General features: G+C 41.7%; 1 protein-coding gene and 1 long non-coding RNA gene across 2 annotated transcripts in view; one reads left to right on the plus strand and one right to left on the minus strand.

Moving 5' to 3' along the window:
* Sox17 (SRY-box transcription factor 17) overlaps window positions 1–16397 on the minus strand; it is a 223904-nt gene extending 207507 nt beyond the window's left edge. The window contains exons 1-3 of the mRNA XM_087185446.1: window positions 16158–16397; window positions 15873–15909; window positions 15025–15114 (exon numbers count right to left, since the gene is read on the minus strand). The gene's annotated coding sequence lies outside the window, so the exon portion shown is untranslated. The remainder of the gene's footprint in view (window positions 1–15024; window positions 15115–15872; window positions 15910–16157) is intronic.
* Window positions 13528–26888, plus strand: part of LOC110347678 (uncharacterized) — a 52132-nt gene continuing 38771 nt past the window's right edge. Inside the window, exons 1-4 of the long non-coding RNA XR_015440530.1 lie at window positions 13528–14007; window positions 15415–15465; window positions 16005–16102; window positions 19352–19430. This is a non-coding gene — a long non-coding RNA (uncharacterized LOC110347678). The remainder of the gene's footprint in view (window positions 14008–15414; window positions 15466–16004; window positions 16103–19351; window positions 19431–26888) is intronic.

Here is a 26888-nt window from a genome sequence, read left to right on the forward strand (position 1 = left end):
AGACACACATACATGTACACACACACAGATACAGAATTAAGGGTGATATGTTTTATAAGCTAAGGAAAACCAAGGATTGCTGGAAAGCACCAGAAGCCAGAGAGAGAAGGGTGGAACAAATTCTCCTTCAGAATCTACAAGAGATGTCTTGATTTTGGAATGACATTCTACAAACTAGAACACTTAGTATTTTAATTAATTTTATACTTTCTTCACTATCTCAATTTGTATTCCCTTTCTCATTTCTATTGTTGTTTTCTTATGCCTTCTCTCATTTTTTCTTAATCGAAATTATCAAATATTTGCTATTCTTTTTTGTTTTTCCATGCTGAGGATCCAACTCAGGACATCATGCATGCTGGACAGCGGCTCTAACATTGATCAAGGCACACTCTCAGCCCCTACTATTTTTTTGAAACTTGTATTGATCACTACTTTTTTCTTCTGTATTCAATAATTTCTACTTGTAGCTTTAGCAATTCTTACAGTCTATTACCTTTGCTTCTGTTGTTCTTTTTCTAAATTGTTTGTTTGCTTATTTAAAATACTTATTATTTCTGCCAGTTAAAGATGACACTAAAATAATTACTCTGGGCACTGTTTTGACTAAATTTTCATATATGAATATTTATTGTCCACTTATAAATTTTTTTTTTTTGGTACTGGGGATTGAACTCGGCTCCTTGCGCTTGCGTAGCAGGCGGTGAAACCACTGACCTAATCCCCAGCCCACTTATAAATTTTTTTAAACTGCAGTTTTTTTACTTCTTCTTTAACCTAGCACTAATTCATACTTTTAAATTGTTTAGAGTCTAGGTTTTACATTCTTTCTCTTAACTTGTTATCGTTTATTTCCAACTTCACTCCTTTGCCAGTTGGCTATGAGCTGCATGATTTCTGCTTTGGAAGCAAAACTATTTTCCATATATGTCTGTCATATCAAACGTGTTCATTATGTTAGTCTAGTCTTCCATGGTCTTAATTATTTTTGTCTAATTTGCCTATTAGGAGATGTGCTGCTCTCTCACGATGATTAGTTTTGTCCATTTCTTCATATTCCTAGCCATTTTTTGCTCTTTATTTTCAAAATTTATGTGACCAGGCAATACAGCTCTATGACACTGACATATTCTGGGTGAACTGTCCTTTTGATCAGCATCACGGGACATGATGGCAGCTGGATGGTAATACTGATGTGAACAATGATCGGGTCAATGCCGTCCCTACCATTATTGTCCTACAGACAGCTTGTTCTACCCTCTGGGAATTAGGAAGTGTATTTCTGAAATGGAGACCCTTGCTAGTGATTATCACTTCCGAGGATGACTGGGAGAGTAAGTATACCTCATGTAGAGAGCTGGAACTAGTCTCTAACAAGGGGTAAGTTCTCACATACAGTTATCTAGAAAGATGACAATGTCTGTAAAGCCAGTGATGTAGATGATAAAGAAATGTCCACCTTTGATCTATTTTATACTTTTGGCTACAAAATCTATTGGCATAATATTTATATTGGTCTTGTTTTTATATAAACAGACCAACCCTGACTTACAATGGTTTGCTTCGGAGTTTTCCATTTTACCATGATCCAAAAGCAATACCTATTTTGTAGGAAACTGTTTTTTGAATTTTGATCTTTCTAGTGATAAATAAAACTGATATGCTCTCAATATCAGGCACCAGCCTCGAGCCACAGCTCATATTCTGTCATGTAACTGTGAGGCACAATCACCAAGACCCAGTAGTGCACTGTGTTGCTAAAGTATGCTGTTAGTAAGTTGGGTGGACTGGGGGCATGTTGGACTGCTAATATGTTCGTTTATTTGGAACTAAGTCCATTGTAAATCAAGGAGCATCTATATTTTCCTTCATTGCTCTTTTCAATATCATTTTAGGTGAATTTTTTTTTTTTTTTGGTACCAGGGATCAAACTTGGGACCTTTTGCTTGCAAGACAGGCAGCGGAATCACTGAGCTAAATCCCAGGCCCTAGGTGAATCTTTTTGACAAAAGAATAATGCTGGGTTGTGCATAATGGTTTCTGTGTCTTGAAGCTGACGGTGTTTCATAATTTTATCACTGTTCCTTCTTAGAAACTATTTTGAATTTGATAAACCCAGTGTTTTTATGTATTGTGCTTTTTAGCTTCATCAACACTTGATATGCTTTGACTCTCAAACTCATATCTACAGGCCTGCTCTTTCTCCAAGTTATTTTTTGTTTGTGGAGGCAAGGAGTAGGGTCTTGCTATGTTGCTCAGGCTGGCCATAAACTCCTAGAATCAAGTGATTTTCCTGCATCAACCTCCCAAGTGGCTGACACAATTAATATGCACCACCAGGTCCACCTCTAGTTGCAAGTCTTATTTTGATCCATTCTCTTGTAACTGTCCTTTTATTTCTAGGTAACTTCTGTGCATCCTCGCATGAATGTCATAGAGACATGTCAGATTTAACACATGCACAAATCTGAGCTTATTTTCCTCTCCATTGAACCTCTCTGCTTTTCTTCTTATTTCTCCTCCTTACTTTTATTAATGCTTCTACCTTTATAACCCAGCCACTTTTCCAAGTTGGAACTTTCTTTGACATCATTATGATTTTAATTTGCATTTCCCTGATGACTCATGATGTTCTGTACCTTTTCGTGTGCTCCTATGTTGTGTGTCTATAGCTTCTTTTGTGACATCTCTGTTTAAGTCTTTCGCTCATTTCTTCAATTAGGTTCTTCTTCCTCTTTTTGATATAAAAGACTTTTATAAATTCTAAATCAAGTCTTTAGTCATATATAAATTCTGCAAATTTTTTCTCAGAACTGTGTCTGTCTTCCATTTTCATTTACATAGCAGTATCATTTGATAAATGGAAGATTTTATTCTGTTTCATTGACCTATTTTTCTCTATTTACACCAACACCATTCTGCCTTAATTATGTTACATTTCTTTGTTCTTTTTCAAGATTGTTTTTCTGTCACCATGCACTAAACTAAAATCTGAGTGGATTAAAGATCTAAATATTAAAACAGAAACAGTAAACTTGCTGGAAGATAAGTTAGGTAGAACTCTTGATGACATTGGTATAGGAAAAGAATTTATGAACACAACCTCAGTAGCACGGGAACTAGCACTAAGAATCAACAACAGGGATCTCATCTTATTAAAAAGCTTCTGCACTGCAAGAGAAACCACCAACAGAGCTAACAGACAACCTACAATGTGGGAAAAAAATTTTAGCAGCTGCTCCTCAGACAAAGGTCTACTATCTAGAATATATAAAGAACTCAAAAAGATCAGGACCCCTCCCCAAATATGAACACCCAATTCAAAAATGAGCATCTGAAATGAACAGACATTTCTCAGACAAAGAAGTAAAATCAGCAAATAAATATATGAAAAAATGTTCAACATCACGGTCATTCAAGAGATGCAGATGAAAACAACACCAAGATTCCACCTCACCCCACAAAGAATGGCTGCCATCATCAAATCAATCAATAACAAATGCTGGCAGGGCTGTGGAGAAAGAGGAACATTGCTCCACTGCTGGTGGGAGTGTAGACTGGTGCAACCACTGTGGAAATCAGTATGGAGATACCTCAAAGAACTAGGACTGGAAGTCCCATTTGACGTAGCTATTCCCCTCCTGGATATCTTCTCAAAAAAATTAAAAGAATCATACCATAGCAATATATGCACACCCATGTTTATAGCGCCACAGTTTGTAATAGCTGAAACTTGGAAACAGCCCAAGTGCCTATCAACTGGAAACTGGATAAAGAAGATGTGGTTTTTCTATAAAATGGAGTACTACGCAGCCATAAAGAACGAAAAACTAGAGACATCTATAGCTAAATGGATGCACATTGAGGCGATACCCTTAAGTGAAATAAATAGGACACACATGTGTAAATACCAAATAGTTTCACTAGTGTGAGAAACTGAAAGTGTAAACAAGGATTAAAATGAATAATTGATAATGTGAAATAGGAAGAAAAGATCCAAAGAGGTAGGGGAAGTGGGAGGGGTAGGGGAAAGAAAGGAAGGGAAAGGAAAAAATATGAGAAAAGTAAAAATGGAAATAAAGTCTTTGTAAATAGGGAGAGGTGGAGGAGTTGAAGGGAGGACAGGGGAATGAGGAAAAAATAAGAACCAAGATGCATCATGTAAAGGTACAAGATCCCAGTGATGAGTGTAACTATATTGTATACCTAAAATGTACCAATAAACTTAATGAAAAAAAAGTTATGTAAACAAGTTAGAAACAAAACAACAAAAAAAGATCTAAATATTAAAACAGAAACACTAAATCTGCTGGAAGATAGAATAAGTAGAACTCTTAAAGACATTGGTGTAGTAAAAGACTTTACAAATAAAACCCCAATCATACAGTTGATATCACAAAGAATTAACAACTGGGATCAACTTATTGAAGAGCTTTTGCACAGCAAAAGAAACCACCAACAGAATGAAGAGACAACCCACAGTGTAAGAAAAAAAATTGCCAGTTGTTCCTCAGGCAAAGGACTACTACCTAGAATATATGAAGAACTCAAAAAAAAACCAGATCCCCCAAATTGAAAGACCCAATCAAAACATGGGCCTCTGGAATGAATAGACACTTCTCAGATGAAAAAGTAGGTCTTTGTAAATAGGGAAGGGTGGGCAAGGGAAGGGGAAAAAAATAAGAACCAAGATGCTCATGTAAAGGTACAAGATCCCAATGATGAATGTAACTATTTTATACCTAAAATGTACCAATAAACTTAATGGAAAAAAAAAAAAAAGAAAAAGTAGAAATACCAAATAAACATATGAAAAAAATGTTCAACATCACTGGTCATTCATGAGATGAAAATTAAAACAACCCCTCTTCCCCTCCTTATTTACAAAAGCTTTGTTTCCATTTTTCCCTCCATTTTCTTTTTTTCTTGTCCTTTCCTTCCTTTCTCCCTCCCTTCTTCCTTGTTTCCCTTCTCATTTGAGCATTTTCTTCCCATTGCCCAATAGCTATTATATATTTTGGTCCTTATTTACACTTTCAGTTTCTCACAGCAGAGAAACAATGCAGTATTTAAACGTGTATTCAATTTATTTCACATAAGTATATGGTCTCAAGGTGCATACAATTAGCTAAAAATATCTCAAGCTTATCCTTCTTTATAGTAGACTAGTACTTCATTGTATAAAAAAAACACCTCTTCTGTATCCATTCATCTGTCAATTGGCATTTGGGCTGTTTCCAAGGTTTGGCTTGTACAAAATGTGCTACTATAAACATGGATGTGCATATATCACTATGCACATATGATATGCATGCTTTGAATGATGCTTTGAATTTGGGTGTATTACTAGCCTTTCAATTTCATTAGAGTTTGAGAAATAGAAGCACTAGGTCTTCTCTAAATGTCTTGTAGAATTCAGCAGTGAATACATGAGGGCTTAGTCTTTTCTTTGTTGGTAGGTTTTTTATTACATCTTCAATTTTATTGACTCATTGATTTATTTAGAATTTTTATGAATTCTTGATTCAGTTTTTTTGTAATTCATATGTATTTAGGAACCTGTCCATTTCTTCTGTGTTTTCCAACATATTAGAATACAGGTTCTTGAAGTAGGTAATGATGACCTTCTGGATATTGGCAGGATCTGCTGTGATTTCACCCTTTTCATTCCTAATTGCATGGATTTTAATCTTTTCTTTCTTTTTTTGATAAGGTTGGCTAAGGGTTTGTTGATTTTATTTAATCTTTTAAAAAACCAACTCTTTGATTCATTGATTCTTTATATTGTTTTCTTAGTCTCCATTACATTAATTTCTGCTCTAATTTTTATAATTTCCTCCCTCATACGAGCTTTGGGCTTGACTTGCTCTTTTTTTTCTAAGTCCTTGGGGTTCAACATTAGGTTGTTTATTTGAGCTTGCTCTGTTTTTCTGATATAGGAATTGACTGCTATAAATTTCCCTGGTAGGACTGCTTCCATTGCATCCCATAAGTTCTGGTATGTGGTATTGGTGCTATCATTTAATTGTAGAAACATTCTTATTTCTTCTTTAATTTTATCTGTGACCCATTGGTTGTTCAGGAGCGTGTTATTTAATTTCCATGTGTTTGTGAAGTTTTTGTGGTTTCTTTTGCCATTGATTTCCAATTTCATTGCATCTGATAATATCCCTGGATAATAATCCTTTTCTATTTACTTATGTTCTATGAGCTAGTGTGTGGTCTATTTCGGAGAACATCCTGTGTGCAGCTGAAGTCCTCAACCACTTACGAAATTCTATAGGAGGGTTAGTATCCATGTCTCTGCTATGGCCCTTATATACATTGCAAACTAAAAATTTACCTACTGTGCTCTTAGTGAAAATATAGGATTTGTGTTCAAATTCCTGGTGCACAAAAAATATGTGCATATATTATGAATGAACATACACACACACATCCTGAGTTTTCTAGGTTTTTACTTATTCCACATACTCTGTTTCTTGCCCTATGGTCCCATTTCAAAATCAAACAGTGGGCTCCAGAGGACTGTAATATTGATTATGCCCAAAGCAGGCCGTGAAGAGTTAACCCCACAATTGGCTGGTTTATAGAAGTGAGTCTGGCCGAAGCCTACCTGCGGGAGGTCAGAGTAACTGACAACCAAATTCCATTCTGACAACTAAAACCTTCAGACTAGAAGGACAAGGTCCTAATGACAATCATATATTTTGTCTATTGTATTCCTAATTTAAGGGTGCTTTGTCTTGTCCTTTATGAGCCTTGTTTACATTAATTTCCATAGAAACCATATATTGCCTTTACCCCAATTGATTGCCTATAAAAGTCAGTGCCTGGGACTGGCCAGCACCTTTGTCAGCTCCACTGACATTGGTCATCCTGGCACCCCGCTTTCTCTCTCTTAGTTCTGTCTCTCAGGGTATTCTTTTTCTCAGCCCTGCATCACACACTGGGCAGGTGGGTACTGGAACCTAACTGTAGGGGTCTCCGGCAGTGGGCTACGAAGCCAGACATTCTGCCCAATAATGGTACAGAAATCAATCAAGGTGATTGATTCTGCCTGAATGGAAAAAGATTGGAAAGCTGAAAATTCTGTGTTTTCCAGATAGCTTGATGATTTGCGAGTGGTTCCAAACTACACAACTCTTCTTTCCTTACTTTCTCAAAGGTAGCGTATAGGGCTGGGGATTTAGCTCAGTGGTTCCACCTCCTGCCTTGCAAGCACAAGGTCCCAAGTTCAATCCCTGGTACAAAAAAAAACTAGCTTACAAACACAGACCCATCTATCCTAAGCAGAAGTTGGGACCCATTGTGTGATAATGTTGTGTTCTTTTTTTTTTTTTTTTTTTGGTAGGCAGGCAGGGGAACCACTGAGCTAAATCCCCAGCCCAATAATGTTGTGTTCTTAAGGGAATAAAGTACAGAATCAGGAGATAAACTCTAGGGATATGAACAGAATAAGCCATAACAGACTCCATGGTTCTTCCACAACAGAACTTCAGTGAAGTTACTGTCTGAACTTTGGCCCTTTCATGTGTAACACACAGATTTGGGACCAAGTGATCTTCAGGAAATTCCAATCGTAAAATTCTCCAATACTCTTTTCCTTAAGCTTACAACTGTAGCAGAAAATTCTTACTTATTGTTAACCAGTGCTTCTTGCAGTCTTATCACTATATGATCTACAAATCAACTCATTATTTAACAAATGTTTCATGTATTCCTACAATGAAAGAATGCTGCCTTCACAAAAATGAACTCTGTAGTTAGTGACAAGACAAATGAGAGATACTCATGTCCTTGTAGGATGTAAGAGCACTACCTTATGTGATGAATGCTTCCTTTTACCACGAGAAGGTCCACTTCCTTCTTCCCTGAAGCAAACCAAAGACAGGATCAGAACATAGGATCTGAACTTTCCAATAGCTGAGGGTTCTATGAGGATCTTTACACCCCATATGTGGAAAACACAAAGGCCAGTTATTATTCTTTGAGAGTTTGATGGAGAGAGAACAGAAAGGAGCCTTACACTCTGCAACAAGGTTTGTTCTCAGCCAACATTGCATAGTTGTCAAACCGATTGCAAAGCTGTAAATTATACCAGAACATCCCCAGAGTTGAACCCATCTTAAAAACCTAGATAAGAAGCCAGTAGATATGAAAGTGGAGAGGACAGTTGTACACATACAGTGTGAGGACACAGTTCTCAAAGTTGTCTGTAAGAACCTGAAGTTAGGATTCCTAGAGTTTTTTTAATACATATAGGCCCTGCAATCAATTTAAAGAGTTGTGATTGGAACTGTTTCATTAAAAAAAAAAGAAAAAATATATTGGCACAGATAAGAATAAATTTGCCACTTTGCATAACTTTGGTTTCAGCTCTGGGTATGTGCCTGTGTTTCTATGGTGAGTTATCTATGATACGTGTTTTCAGCCAGTCGCAGGAGCACATACCTGTACTCCTGGCTATCTGGGGAGCTGAGGTAGGAAGGGCGCAAGTGCAAAGGCAACCTGGGTAACTTAGTAAGATCTTGTCTCAAAGCTTTAAAAAGGTCCAGGGTCTGGGGCTCAGTGGTAGAGTACTTGCTTAGCAGAGGCCCTGGGTTCGATCCCAAATTCAAGATACATTTTTACTGTGAGTCCCAGGCAAAGGACTTGGATGCCTCTGCCACATTTGTCCAGTTCTTTTTATTCAAGCATAAAATAAAGCATTCTGCATTAAAGGAATGAGATCTACTTGAGGGTAGAAATAAGGGAATTCATTTTTCCTAGGGAGGAGATGGAGTGGGAGGTTAATCTCACGTTGGGAGCAGCCGCGGCTTCGAGAGCTGGGGCAGGTGAGCTCAGCTCACAATGAAAGCCACAATTAGCTTATCTCTTGATAAGTTTAGGCACTTCCTTGGCCAACTAACCCTTTAACACCTTTAGTGAACCAGAAACAAAGTCTTTTTATTTATTCATTCATTCATATATAAATGTGTATATATAAATATGCAAATGGATGGATGTTCTTCACTATACATCTCTCCTTGATTTGCCTTAGATCCAAGAAATGCAGAAAATGTATTTAACAGGTACTTTTTAGCACCCATGTTATTCTGGAGCCAGACTTCACTCTGACACTTATACACTATGTCACCCAGCCCCCTTCTCTGGGCTTCTGTTTCCACTGTAAAATGGGAATAGTTACAATGTGAAGATGAAGTGAGAAGATAAAGTACTCAGAATAGTAAGCACCTTTAACCATATTCCCCTACTCCTGGGGAACAGCTTGTGAAAGAATCCTTTCTCTGATCTAATGAAGTCACATTCCACTTATTAAGAAATAGGAAGGGGTGGGCCGGGGATTTAGCTCAGTGGTTTCGCCACCTGCTGTACAAGCTCAAGGACCCGAGTTCATCCCCGGTACCAAAAAAAAAAGAAAGAAATAGGAAGGGGCTGGGGATTTAACTCAGTGGTTCTGCTGCCTGAGTTCTATCCCCCCACACACACACCCCATACCAAAAAGAAAAAAGAAAAGAAAGAAACAGGAAGGTGTGCTGCAGTGAACACCTTATAGGCAGCAAGACAGAGTAGTGAGAAGGATATGACCTTTGGAGCCTTTACCTGGGCTCAAAGTCAATCCTATCTATCACTCACTGAGTGACCTGGGGCATTTTAATTAACATTTGAATCCTAGTTGACCCTTACAGTATCTAATACCCAAGGGATTGGAAGGGATGCTTGTAAAGCATTATCTAGGAAGGACAGACTTCAGATCTTTTTTCTTTCCCCTTACAACTTTACAGGAAGAAGAAAAACCAATCCTAGTCTCTGGGTTAGGACATTCCAGAAGCCCTGAGTGACTATCTCAAGATCAGGGTGTAACCTACAGGTCTGACCTTCACTGAGTTTATGCCACAGTCAACTGTAACTTGTAATAGTGAGTGAGGCAAAGTGTTCTCAGCGATAAAAGTCTAATCCAGATCCATAGAACAAATAGTCATTCTCACAAAAATTGTCCTAAGAGCTGGGGATTTAGCTCAGTGGCACCGCATCTGCCTTACAAGCACAAGGTCCTGAGTTTGATCCTCAGTACCACCAAAAAAAAAAAAATTGTCCTAAGAATGTTTTTCTTGATAAAATTATTTGAATTGTTAAAAACTAAGGTTTGTAAAGAGCCATAAGTCTCCTTTTCATGTACAACCGTTTTATATTTAGCTATTACCTTGCAGCCTTTGTCTACCTACACACAGGGTTTCCCATAGCTTCTGTCAAGAAATAAACTATTTATAGTCTACGTTTTTGCAACATTATTTATTGGCCAATACAGTGCTCATGTTATTCCATAAAATAGCTCCAGAAGAGACCACCTTGTAAAAGTTTTATAACATTGTTTACTCCTATATTTAGGTTTGTTTTACAAGAATCCTGCTTATAAGCACAGTTTTATTCTTTTTATTTTTCTCTTTGGTAGGTCACATTCTTTGAAAAATCAGGAAGACATTAATCTTTTGCATTTAGAATGTGTTCCCTTATAAAAATGAGCACAGTGTGAAGGCTCTGGGTTTAATCCCCAATAAGGAAGTTGGCGGGAGGGATGAGTACAGTCCTTTGTTAGTAAATGGTAAGAATCTTCATCTAATACAGTCCATGGCTTGGCCTGAGTTCTGATTATATTCTTGGAGAAACTAGGGTACAAATACATTCAAACTGACCTGAGCTTAAAATTCATCCATGCAATGCACTCATTCCCTTCTAACAGGGCCTGCAAGAGCAATGCTGTGGATCCCAGCCAGGGAGGCCTGTGACACATCACCCAGCCTTTCAAGAGGCCACAACTACCCTGGACTTGCTAAAATGTAGAATAGACATAAAGCCATGGGTGTGGGGGTGAACAGGAAAAGAGTTCAACAAAATAATCGGTAACACACACACATCGTGTGCAGCCAGAGCAAACTAGGCCGCAGGTGCCTAGGAGCCAGGACGCGCAGCTGTCCTCCTGCACAGGTGTCCTGTTCCTATCGAAGTCTATTGTTTCATGGGGCCCAGGCCCAACAATATCCCATTGTAGCAGAAGCCAGGGCGAGGTGGTTAAATCCCAGTTTTCCAGGTCTTTCCCTTCATTTTCAGTCTCTGAGACTGAACCCGAGGATGGTTCTGCCCTCGCCATCTGGACTGCCATCCTGTTAGCTGTGTACGTAAGGATGGTTTGTGGGCTGCTTGATGTGGGTTGGGGTACTAGAAATCGCTCATCGTTGCTCTGATTTTTTATTAAGTATAAAGACTATATTTTCAAAGAGATATCACAAGAAAAACTATCTCTGGAATTGCCAACCCCAAGCCTGCTGCCTACCTGCACAGCCGCCTACGGGACTCGGGACCTTCCACACAGATGAAAGATGGACACCAGGATTCTCTACAAATCCATGGGCCCTTTGATATTTTTGTTTTAAAGGAAATTTAATGTCCAACTTCAATGGAAAGAGACTGTTTTGCTATAAATGAGCCTGGAATAGACATTTAATCATAAGTGGATTTAAAAATCTCTGGACTAAAACAATTAATGGCTATGAGGTGTTCTTACTGCGCGTGGATTTCTGGGTCATGGGACATCTTTGTATTGCCAGAATCTGCACAAGGATTAGATAACCAGCCGACTGGAAGTGGTTCATGAAAAGGCATTGGGATAATGGAAATGTGCCTGGAAATCATCTATTTCACATTGTGTACCATTTCCTACATGGAGCAGGTGAGGACTTACATTGGAATGGTTTGGTGTTACTTGACAGTCCTGACAGAGCAGGGAAGGAAAAGATAAACCCAAATGTTTCCAAAATGTTGTGGCTGCCAATGTGTTCTGTGAAATTCACCTTTTGCTTCCTACAGCGTCTGAGTTAGAGGATCTTAATACAGACTGATCTTGATGCTAATGTCCCACAGCCCACAACAAGAATGCCTGGAGGGATTGAGAAAGAGAGACTGGGTCACTTGGGACACTCCGACTGGCCTCCTTCAGAAAGATAAGTGTGTGCAGTGCTTTCCTGGGCCTAGCTCCGGGGCCCTAGCTGCTCAACCCTCTGCTCTGCCTCTTCCTCCATCTGTAAAATGGGGTGGCTGCTGGCTTATCCCCCCACCACCACCGCCGCCAATATTGCTAAGGAAGAAAGAGACCTGCTCTAGGTGAAGCTGCTTTATAAAAGTCAGTCATGTGTCTTTTACGTTAAACATTTCACGGAGTGTGTGAGTCTGCAGCCACAGCACAGGCCTCCCGGGAGCCACCGGTAACAGGTGGCTGTGTCTCTCAGCCCAGCACCTTCACCTTTTTACAGGAACTAGTTGAGAGCTGTTTGGGGGGGGGGGGGGTTAACATCTGCAACCACTGTATTTCTTCCTTTCCTTAGTGAGGATAGGAGTGCTAGAGCAACAGAGGGCTGAAGCCCAGCAGGGAGCTCATTAAGTCCAAGCTCTGAGATAAAAGGTGGAAATAGGCTAAGGAAGGTGGAGGACTTATTGAGGGAAAAAGCACAATAAACATTTCTCTCATTTGGGACCATTTAATGAAACCTAATTTTGGATAAATACAATTAAAGGGATATTTTCTCTATTGTTTTGTGTTCTGAATGCAAAATGTCTGCTTTTTACATGTCTAGCTATGTCATGTATTCTTAAGATTCTTTAGGTCCCAGATCTTTAGATCTGTAACCAACCTCCTGGTTCACACTCTTTCCTCAAGACATAGAAAATACAAGCCACAATCCTTCTATGTGACCTTGTCTGAGCTATTTTCCCCATTTGTGAAATAAAGAGTGGATTAGATAATCTTTTCCAGTTCAAACATAGAATAAGCCATATCCTTCAGCTAAAGGGCTCCTCTGTTCCCCTTCTACCTTCATTCCCTCCCACGCCTCCCAGGCTTTTAGTAAATTCTCAACCCCATCATCCTGGGATCTCATTGATTCCCCATATCTGCTCCACCAACCTTTCTAAGACTGACCAGTGGGAAAATTCAAGGTTTCTCTGAGCAAGTTTAGTTCAGGCCAGAAAACATGCCAGAAGTGGTTTCCAGAGGGCAAACTGTGCTGGCTCAGAGAATTAAAAAAAAAAAAAGAGTATCTGTCCTTTAAAAGAAAGACCTTTCAGTCCAGTGGAGGAGATAGTCGGAGAAATAGAGTTTTAATATAATGAGATCAGAGCTCTCCCAGGCACACGTGAAGGAGGGAGCTACACAAGAGAGCCCGAAACCAGTTAGCCAGGGATCAGGTAGGGCACTGGTCCTGGCCTGTATACTAATGTAAGGCTAGTTTTTGCCAAATAGACTGCATTGTGAAGAGCTGGAACTCTAAGGACTGTGAGCTGCTTTCTAAACATTCAAATATAATCAGATTTTGTTCTGTGGGAGGTGAGAGACCAGTAGCTTGAAATTCAGCTCTCCATCAACCTTTACACAATAGGACTGGCTAAGCCCTCTCTTCAAACAATGTCTTGGCAAACACTTTATCAGATGTAATTACATTTTCTAATCTTACCGTGATTTCCTTGCAGGTACTAAGGGAGTCAGGTTAAGGATCTTCCCCAAACTGATCTGGTTAGGTTCTGTCCAGTTGAAGATTGTGGGTCTAATCTTTAGTAAGCATTGTCTTGGCTCAACAGGTGGTGTCACAGCCAGGCAATCCCTAACCCTGACAGACTGACCCCCAGTGGTGAGGGCCGTCTAGTCACTGCCCATCTTTGGAGAATGCCATCCCTGTGCCTAACCCCTCCCTGCTGCTGGTGGGAGCTGAGGTTCATGCAGCCTCACAGGCACTTGCTGAGACCTAGGCTGAAAAATGTGACTGACGCGGTCAACGTGGTCGAAGTGAGCCACACTTTGCAGGGATTCTGAATACACAGCGTTAAGAAAACCAAAGATTTCCCAGGCTAGGAGACCGCCGTCGGTGTGGTGGTGTGATTTGTGATGGTGTGATTCAACAAAAACGAATGACATGAAAACCTATCCTGATCTGACACTGCAGTCAAAAACCAGAGGTGGGTGAATGCCCCATTGTCAGCACCTTCCTGGTCATCACCCTGTGTTTCCTACCGTGAATGGGTTAACCCGGGGCGGGGGGCGGGGGGACCACACACTGCGACATATAGCCTGAACACAAAATATGTTAAAATTACCCAACTGTCTTTCTCTTTCTCAGGGAATTCCTCTCTTTTCTGTGAACATGTTTTTAGACGTTATTCAGTTCTGACCCCGCTGTTTACTTGGCCCTGATTTAATTGTAAGAAATTTTATCCTCTTAATAAAAACAACAAAGGGATATCATTAGCACCATATCGAAAGCTATACTGTTACAATGTTCAATGCGTCTATTTTCAAGCAAGACTCTTGAATACCTGCTTGGTTGAACGATATAAATTTGCAGGTCCTTTCTTTTGAAATGACTGTGTAATGCTTTCCTTTGTAATATCTTGATCTCTGCCCACACACCATATAGCCATTCTCTACACCTAAGCTCTGCTGGAGCAGTTGACAAGATGGAGAACAGCAAAGTGTTCTGAAAAAGTTCTTCTACATTTTTTTCTGCAAATTTGTCCTTTCAGAAACGATAAATATTTCTGACTTTTATTTAATCCTAGACAGTCTTAGATGATAAATATTTACACGAAATAAATTAGCATCTGATCTACTACGGAGTGGGAAGTGGGGGTCATACTCAGTGCAATTTGGAGACCTGGTGTATGGGAAAACATGGAGCTTGGAAGGCTAATCACAGCTCTGCCACTAAACCAGCTCTGTAGCCCGGAGCTCCCTTCTCTTAATGTCACTCCTAGGTTTAAATGTGTTGTGAGGGGCATGTTAATCAGGCACAGAGCCCATCTTGAACCAGGACTTGGATATAAGCAGAAAACCTCTCTTTCTTGTGCCATCTTTATGAGGGCCACTTAGTCCAATCTCTCTAAAGAAAGTGGCATAATTAGCATCAAGATGAATATTGCCAGAAAAAGAAAAAAAACTAACCATCTTTTTTAAGTTAATATTTATCAGGTACTTACTAAGATCTGGGTACGGACTTCAGAAGCAGTCACTCAGTTAAATCTCACACCGACCTCTGAGACAGATAGGTACTATGATCACACCCATTTCTGAGAGGAGGAAAAGGGGGTACAGAGAGATTAGGAATGTGCTCAGGGTCACACACTAGTAAACAATGGGGTTGGGATTGGAAGGGATCCACATCCCACACCCTTTACTATTAGTCAAGGCATCTGCAAACCACAGCTATTTGAATTGCATTTCATATTGAGATCACCTGGGTTTGTGAACTACAGGGTTGGGACTGGGCTGACCAAAATTCTCCTTTACTTACATGAACTTGGGTTGTTATTTATATATGATTTATAGACTTCTAAGGTAAAATCTGTTTCTTTTTCCTTTTTTTTTAGTACTGGGGATCAAACTCAGGACCTCAGGTTTGCCAGGAAGGCACTCTTAAGGTAAAATCTTTAAGTCCTTGCATGAATCAGAAGAAGAAAATGTCAAGAATGCTTGTAGGTGGGCCAGGGATTGAGCTCAGTGGTTCCACCAGCTGCCTCACAAGTGTAAGGTCCAGAGTTCGATCCCCAGTACCAAAAAAAAAAAAAAGAATGCTTACAGGGAAAAGAGGAGTATAAGAGGGTTGGAGGAAATGATCGATGTCAAGCTGCTTTTACTAATCACCTGAACTGCTTTCTGTCTCTCACACAAATCGAACGGGGTGCTAGAGCCAGTTTTATTCCTGTCTTTGGGGAGTTATCATTGCGACTAGTGCAGTTCCTAAAGATCTTTCAACACTCCCTCCCTGCTTCCACCCTCACCCCAATTAGGCAAAGCAGATCTAGAGGGCTGAGGAGGTGTTACTTACCTGTAATGTGCAGAGGTGAGAGAAGGTTGCAAGGAAGCTGTGCAAAGAATTTGTAGAGGACACGTAAGTTCACAGGTGGAATGGATTCTAAGTCTGTCACAGTCTCTCATTTCTGCTCTTCCTTTGTCTTAGAGAAGACAAAGCCTTCTGTGATCTGGAGCCACAGCCGGCCAGAATTGCAAGACAAAGCCCATTTTCCACGAAGGAAGGCCCTTCTCCCCATGTTCCAGGTAACATCCCTCCTCTCATATTCTCACAAAATGATGATTTACCGGCCTTCCCTACCTCGCAACATCTGAAAGCCTGATAGCCTCCTCTTAGAAGTGTGAACGGGCAGCCAGAAGAAGTAGGTAGGATCCTGTGCAAGGGGCAGCCCGTGTAAAGGTCAGGAGTTGGGAGGATGCAAAAGCTTAAGCAACGACGTGAAGGCCACAAAGACCAAGCAGAGGTTTTCTAACCTGGCTGCACATTAAAATCACCTGGAGGGTTCAGAGAGCGCCCCGTGTGCGCCTCTCACCTTGGATTAATGAAAGCAGTACAGCTGGGGTCAGGTGGCAGCCATCCATGGCCGAGTGCCTGGCGGGCACAGAGTAAGCATAAAAGGAAACAGGCTGAGGGGAAGCATAGCGAAATCAGTTAAGAAGACAGTGGGCTGGGCCGGGGATTTAGCTTAGTGGTCCTGGCGCCTCCCTCGCAAGTGCAAGGTCCTGAGTTTGATCCCTGGTACCAAAGGAAAAAAAAAGAAGACAGTGGGGATTGTAAGGGGGGGGGGGGGGGTGCGCGCGCGCGCGCGCGCGCGCATGCTCACGCTGGGGATCAAACCCAGGGCCTCATACATATTAAGCAAAAGCCCTACCGCTGAGCTACATCCCTAATCCCAGAAATCTCTATTTTTCAATCCTGAGAGAAGTATCACCTGATGCTGCAGGTGGATAGATAATGAACGGGAAGAAAACATGGTGAAGCAGAAAAGGCAGCAACGAGTTTATTGTGATAAGTAGGCAGAAGATGGTGAGGCCTGCCCAGGCCTAACCTAGATACAGTGAGAATTCGAAGCACATAGATCAGGGTGGAGATGGAGGATGGAATGTGGAAGACTCGGGGAGTGAGGGAGGCTACGTGACCAAAGGGCACGGAGTGGGAAGAGCCGGCCATGACTCAAAAGCAGCCTGGACCTTCCTCTTCTAGTCCTGGCACAGATATGGCCAAGTCTGTGAAATGGCACCAAAACGGCCTCAAGAAAACTGAATCACAAAGATAGGAGTCTGTTAAGATGGTGGACTGCAAGTGCTAAGGAACATCCATTTTGCCAGGAAGCACAAGGAAGGCCTGAAAAAGATCCAGACCAACACCACCAAGGCTGAACCCACAAAAGTGCCCGGGTACCCACCGAAGGTTCTGTAGGACAGGCCTGTGCCTCCAACTTGAGGACAGAAGGATGGGAGTAACCCCGGGCCACAGTCTGCATGTGGCTTGTTTTCTCCTGTACTGTTTGTACAAAGAAACCTGAGGGCCGGGGATTTAGCTCAGTGGTTCCGCCACCTGACTCGAAAGCGCAAGGTCCCGAGTTCGATCCCCGGTACCAAAAAAAACCCAAAAAAACAACAAATAAACCTGAGGTGAGATCTGTTAAAAACAAAACAAAAGTAGCGTTAGGCTTCTCCATGCTTAACAAGATTTGCTCCCTAGGGCAAGTCACTGTGGCTGGCAACCTGGGCGGCTGTACACAGTGCTGCTGCCCTGGCCTTGGGAGCTACTGTCCCCAAGTGGGAGGGGACAGACAGGAGAGCAGGTCTTAGAATCAGAGCAGCTCCCACCAGCCTCATGGAGGTGTCTCAGACTGGTCATCTTCCCAAACCAAAAACCGAACCACAAGGGCTAATGATGCATTTATACCAGTGTTGGCCTCCTCTGGGAGATATCATTCAGTCACCAAAGTATTACAATTTCTTCTACTATTGGACAGATGATCTCCACAATCATGTATTACATGTACTGTACCCTCTGATAAAACATGTTGCTTTTAAACTTTTATCAAAAGTGAGGACCTGGGTCAGGGATTTAGCTCAGTGGTTCTGGTGCCTGCCTCCCAATCACAAGGTCCCGAGTTCAATCTCCAGTACCAAAAAAAAAAGGAATGAGGACCTCAGAGGTGAGCAAGTAGCTTTCTCATTCTTACAAATAATGTGAGAACCAGAACTCCAGGTATCACCCAGTCCAGTACAGTTGTACTTTGTAACATCTTTACCATGCTTTTTAAATTTTTTTTTGGTACCGGGGATCGTACTCAGGACCTTGAGCTTGCGAGGCAGGCACTGGAACCCATGCCATTTTTAATACTTGGTTCAAATTTACAAAATGAATATGAACACCACTCTTTCCATCTTTAATGATTCAAATCTGTACCAAATTGCTCTGAGTGAGGATGGAAGAGCTGAGAAAGGACTTTCCAGTACAATTAAAAATAAAATCCTTGGGGAAGGGATTTACCTCAGTGGCACTGCGCCTGCCTGGCAAGTGCAAGGTTCTGAGTTCAATCCCTGGTACCAAAAACATAATAGTAATAATAAATAAATAAAATAAAAATAAAAATAAAATCTTTTAAGGCTGAGGATTTAGCTCAGTGGCACTGTGCCTGCCTCACAAGTGCAAGGTCCTGAGTTCGATCCCCGGTCGTGGAAAATTAAATAAATAAATAAAATTATTATGCTTGTAGAATGGGAAACTGAATTATGAGGTAAAGCTATGAGGAAGCAATCTAATCCACAATTGCAAATAAGACCATGAATTGAGCGTTTGGTCCCTTCCTCAACTTATTCCAGTGCAAGGCCCCAGTAAATCCTAGTACAGAGTGAGCACTGCTGAAGTAGGAGCTTGGGGCTCCATTTCCAGCCAGTCCTCTCTCTCCTCACAGAAGCCCTGTTCCCTCTCCTATCAGCTCTCGGATGTGAGGTCTATCTGATGAAGGGAACAAAGTGATTGTTTCTCCTCTGCTGCCTGTTAGAATCACTATGGGAAGTTCCTAAACATACCAGTCCCCCAAAATTCAACTCTAGAACATTCAGAACAATTACACTGGACTCTGGTGAGGAATTCTTTTTTAAAAATTCCCTCAATTGATTCTGATGTATTTCCTGGGTTGAGAATTACCAGAGGAGCTAGATGATTTCTATCTTCTTTTTTAAAATCTTAGTGGCTAGGCAGAGGCTGAGACAGGAGGATCTCTTGAGCCCAGGAGTTTAAGGTCAGCCTGAGCAACATAAAAAGATCCCATTTTCTCAGATTCTCATGTCAGGAAGAAAATCCAGAACAAGATAAGCTTAAATTTGTTTTCAGCTGTGAAACATACATGTGCAAGAGTCAAGTCCAACATTTTAAAACAAGAAAACACTTTCAGACCTTAACCTATGACCCGCCACAGGGAATTGTAGCAGTTTTGTTTAAGGAATATTTCTAAAATTTTAAATTGTTGCTTACAGTACATCCAGTGCTTTCAGGGCACCGAAACGTCCTCAAGTGAGCAAGAGAAAATGTTCATGGGACAGAGCCCCTTGGCAGGTAAGTGCCACTCTGCAGAGCTGGCCCCCTGTGCTCACATGGGAAACTGGCTCGAGGCGGCCATGAAGTCCAGCCATTAACCTTTATGCCAGTGCAGCAGCACTTTCCCTAAATACAATAGGACCTCTGCCACTTTGAAGATAAGCTCTCACAGGCTGCTTGAAACAATAATTCTGTACTTTCTTTCCTGTTTCTAGATTTATTTTAAGTATTAGTATAAAATGTCAGAGCAGCTGATAGTGGCCAGATCAGTTTGTATAAAGCTTGACTGCCTGTTTGTAGTATATTACAGCTATATTTGACACAGGAAAGCACTTAATCATGCCTACTATCAGCACACCACACCCACCTTTGTGAGGACCCTTAGAGGCTGCGAGATTTATCACTGTGAACTTGAACTGGATGGACAGGCCCTAATGGACAATGCCGGCTGCTTCTGAGAAGTTCAGGCTAAAAGTGTCCCATCCATGACCCAACTGCCAAGAGAAAGTTCAGGAATGCCAAGCCACTTCCCAGGGCAGGCTTGAGTGGGTCCCTTCTGCTCAGACTTTTTCCTTAAGTTACTGGACTGAATGACAAGGCAAGAAACTCCCTGAGCCCCAATTTGCCACCAAAATGGCCTCTTCTGAGGGCCCCTCAGCCACATCTTCCTTTACGCACAAATATGCAGAGAAGCAAGGAGCATCCCTGTGGTGCTTTTGCACTCAACCAACCTCTGGAGTTGTGTTTCATCTGCACCTCTATGTGCCCCGGGTGGCCAGCCCAGCACAAGGGTCATACCATTCATTTCCCACGGTGGATTTCGGAGGCATGTACAGGTAAGTGAGCTGACTGTGGAGACATGACCCATAGGGAACTTCAGGCCAGAAGCCCATGCCTACATCCCTCCTCTGCAGCATGTTGGCCATGAGGTCTGGTGTTTGCTTTTGAGGAAAAGTCAAGAAATCTGAGTCTTCCTCCTGGTCTCTGCATTCCATAGTGAACTCCTGATTTCTCAAAACGTCAGCTTCCCTGGCCTCTGCACAAGGCCGCTGCCTATCTCAAAGCACTGGCTTGAAATAGAAGAGTGGGCATCATCGCTTAGCCATTGAATGTTCATATTTCAAAATACCTACTTGGAATTATATTCTGAAGCCACTGACTAGTCACAGCTCAGGTTCCAAAGCACTTGCTAAGCCTCTCTAAGTTTATTTCCTCATCTATAAAATAGCAGTTATAGAATTCTATAGGTTTTTTTTGGTACCAGGGGTTGAACTCAACCTTGCACTCGTGAGGCAGGTGGTAGAACCACAGAGCTAAATCCCCAGCCCTCTGTAGACTTTTTTTATTATGGATATTTCCCAACTTTATCAAAGGGTGTACTATTTTATTTTATTTTAAAATATTTAATTGACAAATGAATATTGTGTATATTCAAGATGCACCATGTCATAATTTGATATATGTACACATTATGTAATGGTTACCACAAATTCATTAACATCTACTATAGTTAGGATCGCGAGTGCCCCCAAAGGGCTGTGTGTTAAAGCTTCTTTTCCCCAGCCTGTGGAACTATTGAGAAGGGGTAAAACTTTTAGGTCACTGGGGGTGTGGCCTTGAATGGGAATACTGGAGCCCTGCCCCTCTTTCCTGTCCACCCAAGGTGAGCAGCTTTGCTATGTCACACACTCCCCACCCACCATGATGTTCTGCCCCACGACTGGCCCAAAAGCAGTGGAGCCAAGTGACCAAATCTTCCGAAACCATGAACAAAAATATACCTTTCCTCCCTGTAAGTTGGTTATCTCCAGGATTTTGTCACAGTAATGGAAAGCTGTGCCATGCATTACCACCCCTGCAGTGAATTAGATCCTCGCATTAACATTGTAACTGAAAGTTTGTATCCTTTAACCAACATCTCCCCATTTCTCCCACCTCCCAGCCCTTGCTACTGCCTTTCTGCTCTCTAGTTCTATGAGTTCCAATTTTCAAACATATTGTTAAAGGTAGAATAGTAGAGTGAATCACCATTTATATGTCACCTGGCCCGAAACATTTTTTTCTGCATTCCTTTAATCCAGTTCCCATTTCACCCTTGTGGACAAATTAAAATATGCATCATTAACATGACCACACTATTAAACCTAGCAAAATCAACAATGCCTTAGCATTACTTTATATCTAATCCATAGCCAATTTCTCCAGTTGTCTCAATGCCACATCAAAATGCAAATAAGGCCAAAACGTTGGATGTGGTTACTGTCTCTTAAGCCACTTTGATTCTTCTCTAACAGTTCTCTGTCCCTTCCTTTTAAAAATCACACCATTGTTTTGTTAGAGAAATTGTATCATTGGCCTTGTGAAATGTTCCACCTTCTGGATTAGGTTGATGGCTTTACTCTAATAGTGTTTTTCAACTTTACATGTCCCATAGGTTTGATTGTAAGGATTAAATGAATCCATGCCCGTAAAATACTTAGTAGGTGCACTATTTGCCAGGACTGCCAACTAAGTACGAGAGACTAAGGGCCCTAAAACCAATTTATTGTCCCACAGTTTGGAGGCGAGGCCTGGGGTTTAGCTCAGTGGCACTGCGCCTGCCTCGAAAGCTCAAGATCCTCAGTTCGACCCCCGGTACCGCTACCCCCCAAAAAAGATTGAAGCTCTGGAGGCTAGAAGCACAGATCAAGGCCTTCTGAGAACCATGAGAGAGGGGCTGGTTCCAGGCCTTTCCCCTTGACTTGACGATGCCATTTTCTCCCTGCCTTCACATCATCTTCCCACTACGCTTGTCTGCTCCTTTGTTCAGTTTCCCCATTTTATAGAGACACCAGTCACATTGGATTAGATTTTACAACCTAGTTTCCAAATAAAGTCATGGTCTCAGGTACCGAAAGCAATGAGTTCAACATATAAATTTTGCTGGCACATAGTAAAATGTCTATAAATATGAGCTCTTGGGTGTTTTAGGGTTTTTTTTGTCATCTCCCCACCCACCCACCCGCTCCAGTACTGGGGATCAAACTCAGGAACTTCCCCTTGTGAGGCAGGCACAGCACCACTGAGCTAAATCCCCAGCGACTTAGTAATGTTTTAATGCTAACTTATATTCACGATACAATGTTATTTAGGAAAAGGGAAAAAAAGAATGGAAGGAAAAAATGGAAACAAAGCTTGTGTAAATGGAGAGTGGAAGAAAGGTTGAAGGAAGGGGAGGGGAATAGGCCAGGTACAAATTCCCTGTGATGAATGTGATCAATATGGATGACAAATACGCATTAATAAAAAAGTTATGAGGCTAGGAATGTAGCACAGATGCGCTATGCCTGCCTGGCAAGTGCAAGGTCCTGAGTTCCATCCCCGGTACCCCCCCAAAAAAGTTAAAAACTAAAAAAACAAAGTAAACTCAAAAAAATTTTAAAAGAATATTATTTAGCAGTTTTTAAATAGTAATTTAAATTCACAATGCTCAGCACGAATGAGTCACTTCAGTGTTAAGTTTTGAAAAGTAAAAAGGCAACAAGAATAAGTCTGAAAATTGGAAGGTCCTGGTGGGCACCAGAACCCTCAGAGACTTAGCTCAGGCATCGTTGTGCTCTGACTTTTGTGGGCCATCAGCTCTACAACCATGGGCAAGTCTCGCCTCCAGACAGAGGGTTCTTTTCCTCTGAAAGGATCAAACTCTAGATATTCCAAGCCTCTTTTCGTGCCTTAAAGTCTAGATTCTATAAGGAAAAGGTCTGTGAAAGGCATAGTATGCAACTACCATTTAAAATAGCACGAGGATTGGGTCGGGGATTCTGCTCAGTGGTTTTGCCGCCTGCTGCGCAAGTCCAAGGCCCCACGTTCGATCCCCGGTACCCCCCCCCCAAAATAGCGAGAGGATTATTTCACCATATTATTACTATGGTCTACAGCCATACCACCCTGAATCTCATCTGAAACATACCCAATCTCATCTGATTGCAGAAGCTGAGCAGGGTTGGGCCTGGTTAGTACTTGGATGGGAGACCGTATTATTGGTATGTCCAAAAGTCTCACAAAAGAATCTACTAGAGGCTGGCATGCAGCTTGGTGGTAGAGTGCTTGCTTAGTGTGCATGAGGTTCTGAGTTCAATGTCCAGCAACATACACACACAATCTACCAGTTCTTCGGTGATAAATTATTCTTAAAATAGATGGGGAAAAAATTTTCATAAAAGCAATCACTTGACATATGTCAATCTCAGACTACATTACTCTCTTCTTTGGGTTATCTTTACTTTTTTCTATTTCATAGATTGCTTTTATTTTCCTGTTACATGTGAACCTTTTTTGGTTCTAGATTTTTTTTTTTTAAGAAGGTCTTACTATGTAGTTCAGGTTGGCTTTGAACTCACTACGTAGACTAGGCTGGCCAGCAGCTTGCAGCCATCCTTCTGCCTCAGCCTGCTGAGTGCTGGGATGACAGGTGTGTGCCGTCGAGCCCAGAAATTGTTAGGGTTATTTCTTGTTCTGTAAACCTCTGACCAGTCATTTCTCTTTCAGTTTCATTTCCTCTTCACCAAGCACTCTCTCCTGACCTGTTTTCTCTTTTATTCCCTTCCTTGGCACACTTCCTTTTCATTTCTTTCTTTCTTTTCAAATTTTGGTGAAAGAGCCAACATTTTTCAACATGGATATGGAATCAGCCAAGACATCTCAGTAAGACTTCATTCTGAGAATCCCTGCCAACCTTTTCAGACAGAGTTGGTAAGCCAGGGACGGGGGTGCTGGCTGGAAATGAAGACGTAAGAACACCACGATGACTCACTGCTGTGGGGCACAAGTCCTCTGGCTCACACCCAGCAGAAAGTCATGGTGCCCTGCTTGAACATTCCTCCCAGGGACAGCTCTGCTGGAAAACTTGCCTAACTGCCACACAGCCTCCTGGGCAGAATGGTGACAGGGTGATGTTGGTGAAGAGGAGGAGATCCTGTTGCTCCACCTTTCCTGGCAATGAGCACCGTGTGGAGTATGATAATACACTTTCCGGTCATTAGAAATGATTCCTAATTAAAAAGAACACCAGACTGCCAAGTGTCCTCAACACCATCACATGGCCCTTGGCATCCTCACAGGGCCAGGAGCGCAGCCACAGCACGGACGTGCAGAGGAGGACAGGGCTCTCCAGCAGTTGGAAGATCAGAGGCTACCCAGACTGGGAGATGCTCCTAAGGGACTGGAGATTTTGTGCCAATCCCGACCACCCTGTATCTGTTCCCATCTAATGCTAAGCAGCCTTTTGAGCTTAACGTGCCTTCTCTGGAAGACTTCCCTGCTGAAACGCATTTCCCAGGAAGAAACACATGGTCTTTCTGTCTCAAAGCAATTTCATTGCTTGGATAGTGTAAAGCAGTTTTCTTCCCAGAGCCTATCTACTCTGGATAAGCCAAAGTATGGCAAGAACTTGACAACTCCTTGGGGGTTAATGATGAGGAAAGAGTCAATGATAATATCAATTTTCTAAGTCAGAATTCCCAAAAGGAATGCTGTGTTCTATGTTACACAGAGTTAAGAAAAGATGAAATTATCAAAATATGGAGGATCTCCATGCCTTCTCTCATCACCAGCCCTCTGTCTTAATATCTGAATGACAGAGGCCAATTGGAAGTAGCTTGTAATTTCAGGGGCTTAATTTCAGTTCCACATTCATTTTGAAATTATGCATTAGTGTTTTCTATGTGCAAAATACTACACTAGGTGTTAGGAGATTGAACAAGGATGAAAGATATCCAAGAAGAATATAGAGTTGGAGACGGAATATAAAAGACAAATAAAATGCAAATATATTTAATATATAAATATATAATTTAAGATACTGTCAGCTGTAAATACTTTTAGTGGATTGAAATAAACTTATTATACCAGCAAGAAGTCTAGAAATGGGCTCATTAATGGAACAGCTTGAGTATATCACCATGGACCCAGATTCTTTCCATCTTTGACTCCGACCAACTTGGCAGTGTTGCCCTTGGTCCTCAAGCTTGTCGCACGTAGACACAAGATGGTCTCATGGACGTAAAAACACAGGGTGAAAGGACAGAGTCCAGTGGTTTTGTATGTCTTTCTCTCATTTTTACATACATGAAATCTTCCCTGGCGCCACCACCCCACTTCCACTATGTCTCACTCTACAAAATTATGTCACATGACCACAATTCTTACAAGAGGCACTGAAATAGCCAATATTAACTACATGGCTTGGGAAAGTTTGGTCCTAGGCAGGGATGACCAAATGCCTACACAAAATCTGGTTTCTGTTATTGAAGAAGAGAGCTGTCTTTAGGTGGATAGTCAAAAACATTTACTGCAACATATTTACTTGGCGCTGTTTAGTCCCATCCATCAGATGTTTAGATGGGGGTGTGCAGAGATCCTTCCACTGTTTTGCAAGAAAAAGGGAAAACCTCATGTCTCCCCAGAACTGAGGTCGGCTCTTGGGTACAAACTGTACTCTGAGTACACATGATACTCTGTATGTGCCCTGCACTACATTGAGCTAAGCATTTGAAGCCCATTAGCTCAGTTGGCTCTTAAAACAGTTCCATCAAGTGGAAGCTGTTACCTCCATTTACACAGATTAAAGAAAAGAAAAACAAAAGTCCTGCCTTCAGGAAGCTAAGCAACTTGTCAAAGTCATCAAGAAGTGTCCGAGAGGAGAGCCAGCCCAGATACTTCCACCTCAGGCCAAAGTCCCTTCTCCTCCCCCACATCCCTCTACTGCACAATTCCCCAGACAGACTGGGGGGGTTTGGAGGAACCTTGCTCCACAGGGGGGAGAGGAAAGGATACTTCCATCCCTTCCCTTAGGTGCTATCCTGCTTCAGAACTGGAAATTGAGGAATGGACTAAAAAGATGCCCCAGAAAATTCGTTCCTGGAGGACCACTTTTGACCAAGGGTCGGAACTCAAGAGTTAGTGTGGACAACAGCTTCACTCTGCCCAGGCAGCTGAGCTCTCAGCTCTGCTAATTATAATGGGAAAAATAGGGCTGACTTAGAAAACCATTAGAAATACATCCCAAGAGCAGGGTGTGGTGGCATATATCTATAATGCCAGCACTCAGCAGGCTGAGCAGGAAGATTGCCCTGAGTTCAAGGTCAGCCTGGGCTACAAAGTGAGTTCAAAGCCAACCTGAATTACAGAACTAGACCCTGTCTCAAAAAAATTTTTAAAAAGAGAGTCAGGTGAGGTAGCACACGCCTGTAATCTCCACACTTGGGAGGCTGAGGCAGGAGGAACATCACGAGTCCTAGGCCAACCTGGGCTACATAGTGAGTTCAAGGCCAGCCTGAACTACATAGCAAGACCTTGCCTCAAAAAAAAAAAAATCAAGGACGGAGATGTCCTGCGTCTGCCTGCCCAATACCATGGTCTCAGCATTAGGTAACTACTGAGCACTTGAAATGCTACTGGAACACAGTGGCAACCTCAGTTCATGAACCTAATTCTTTC

Source organism: Heterocephalus glaber, unplaced genomic scaffold (assembly GCF_053883595.1).
Source record: "Heterocephalus glaber isolate CG9 unplaced genomic scaffold, H.glaber_assembly_v1.0 deba00000281, whole genome shotgun sequence".
In the NCBI taxonomy this organism is placed as follows: Eukaryota; Metazoa; Chordata; class Mammalia; order Rodentia; family Bathyergidae; genus Heterocephalus; species Heterocephalus glaber.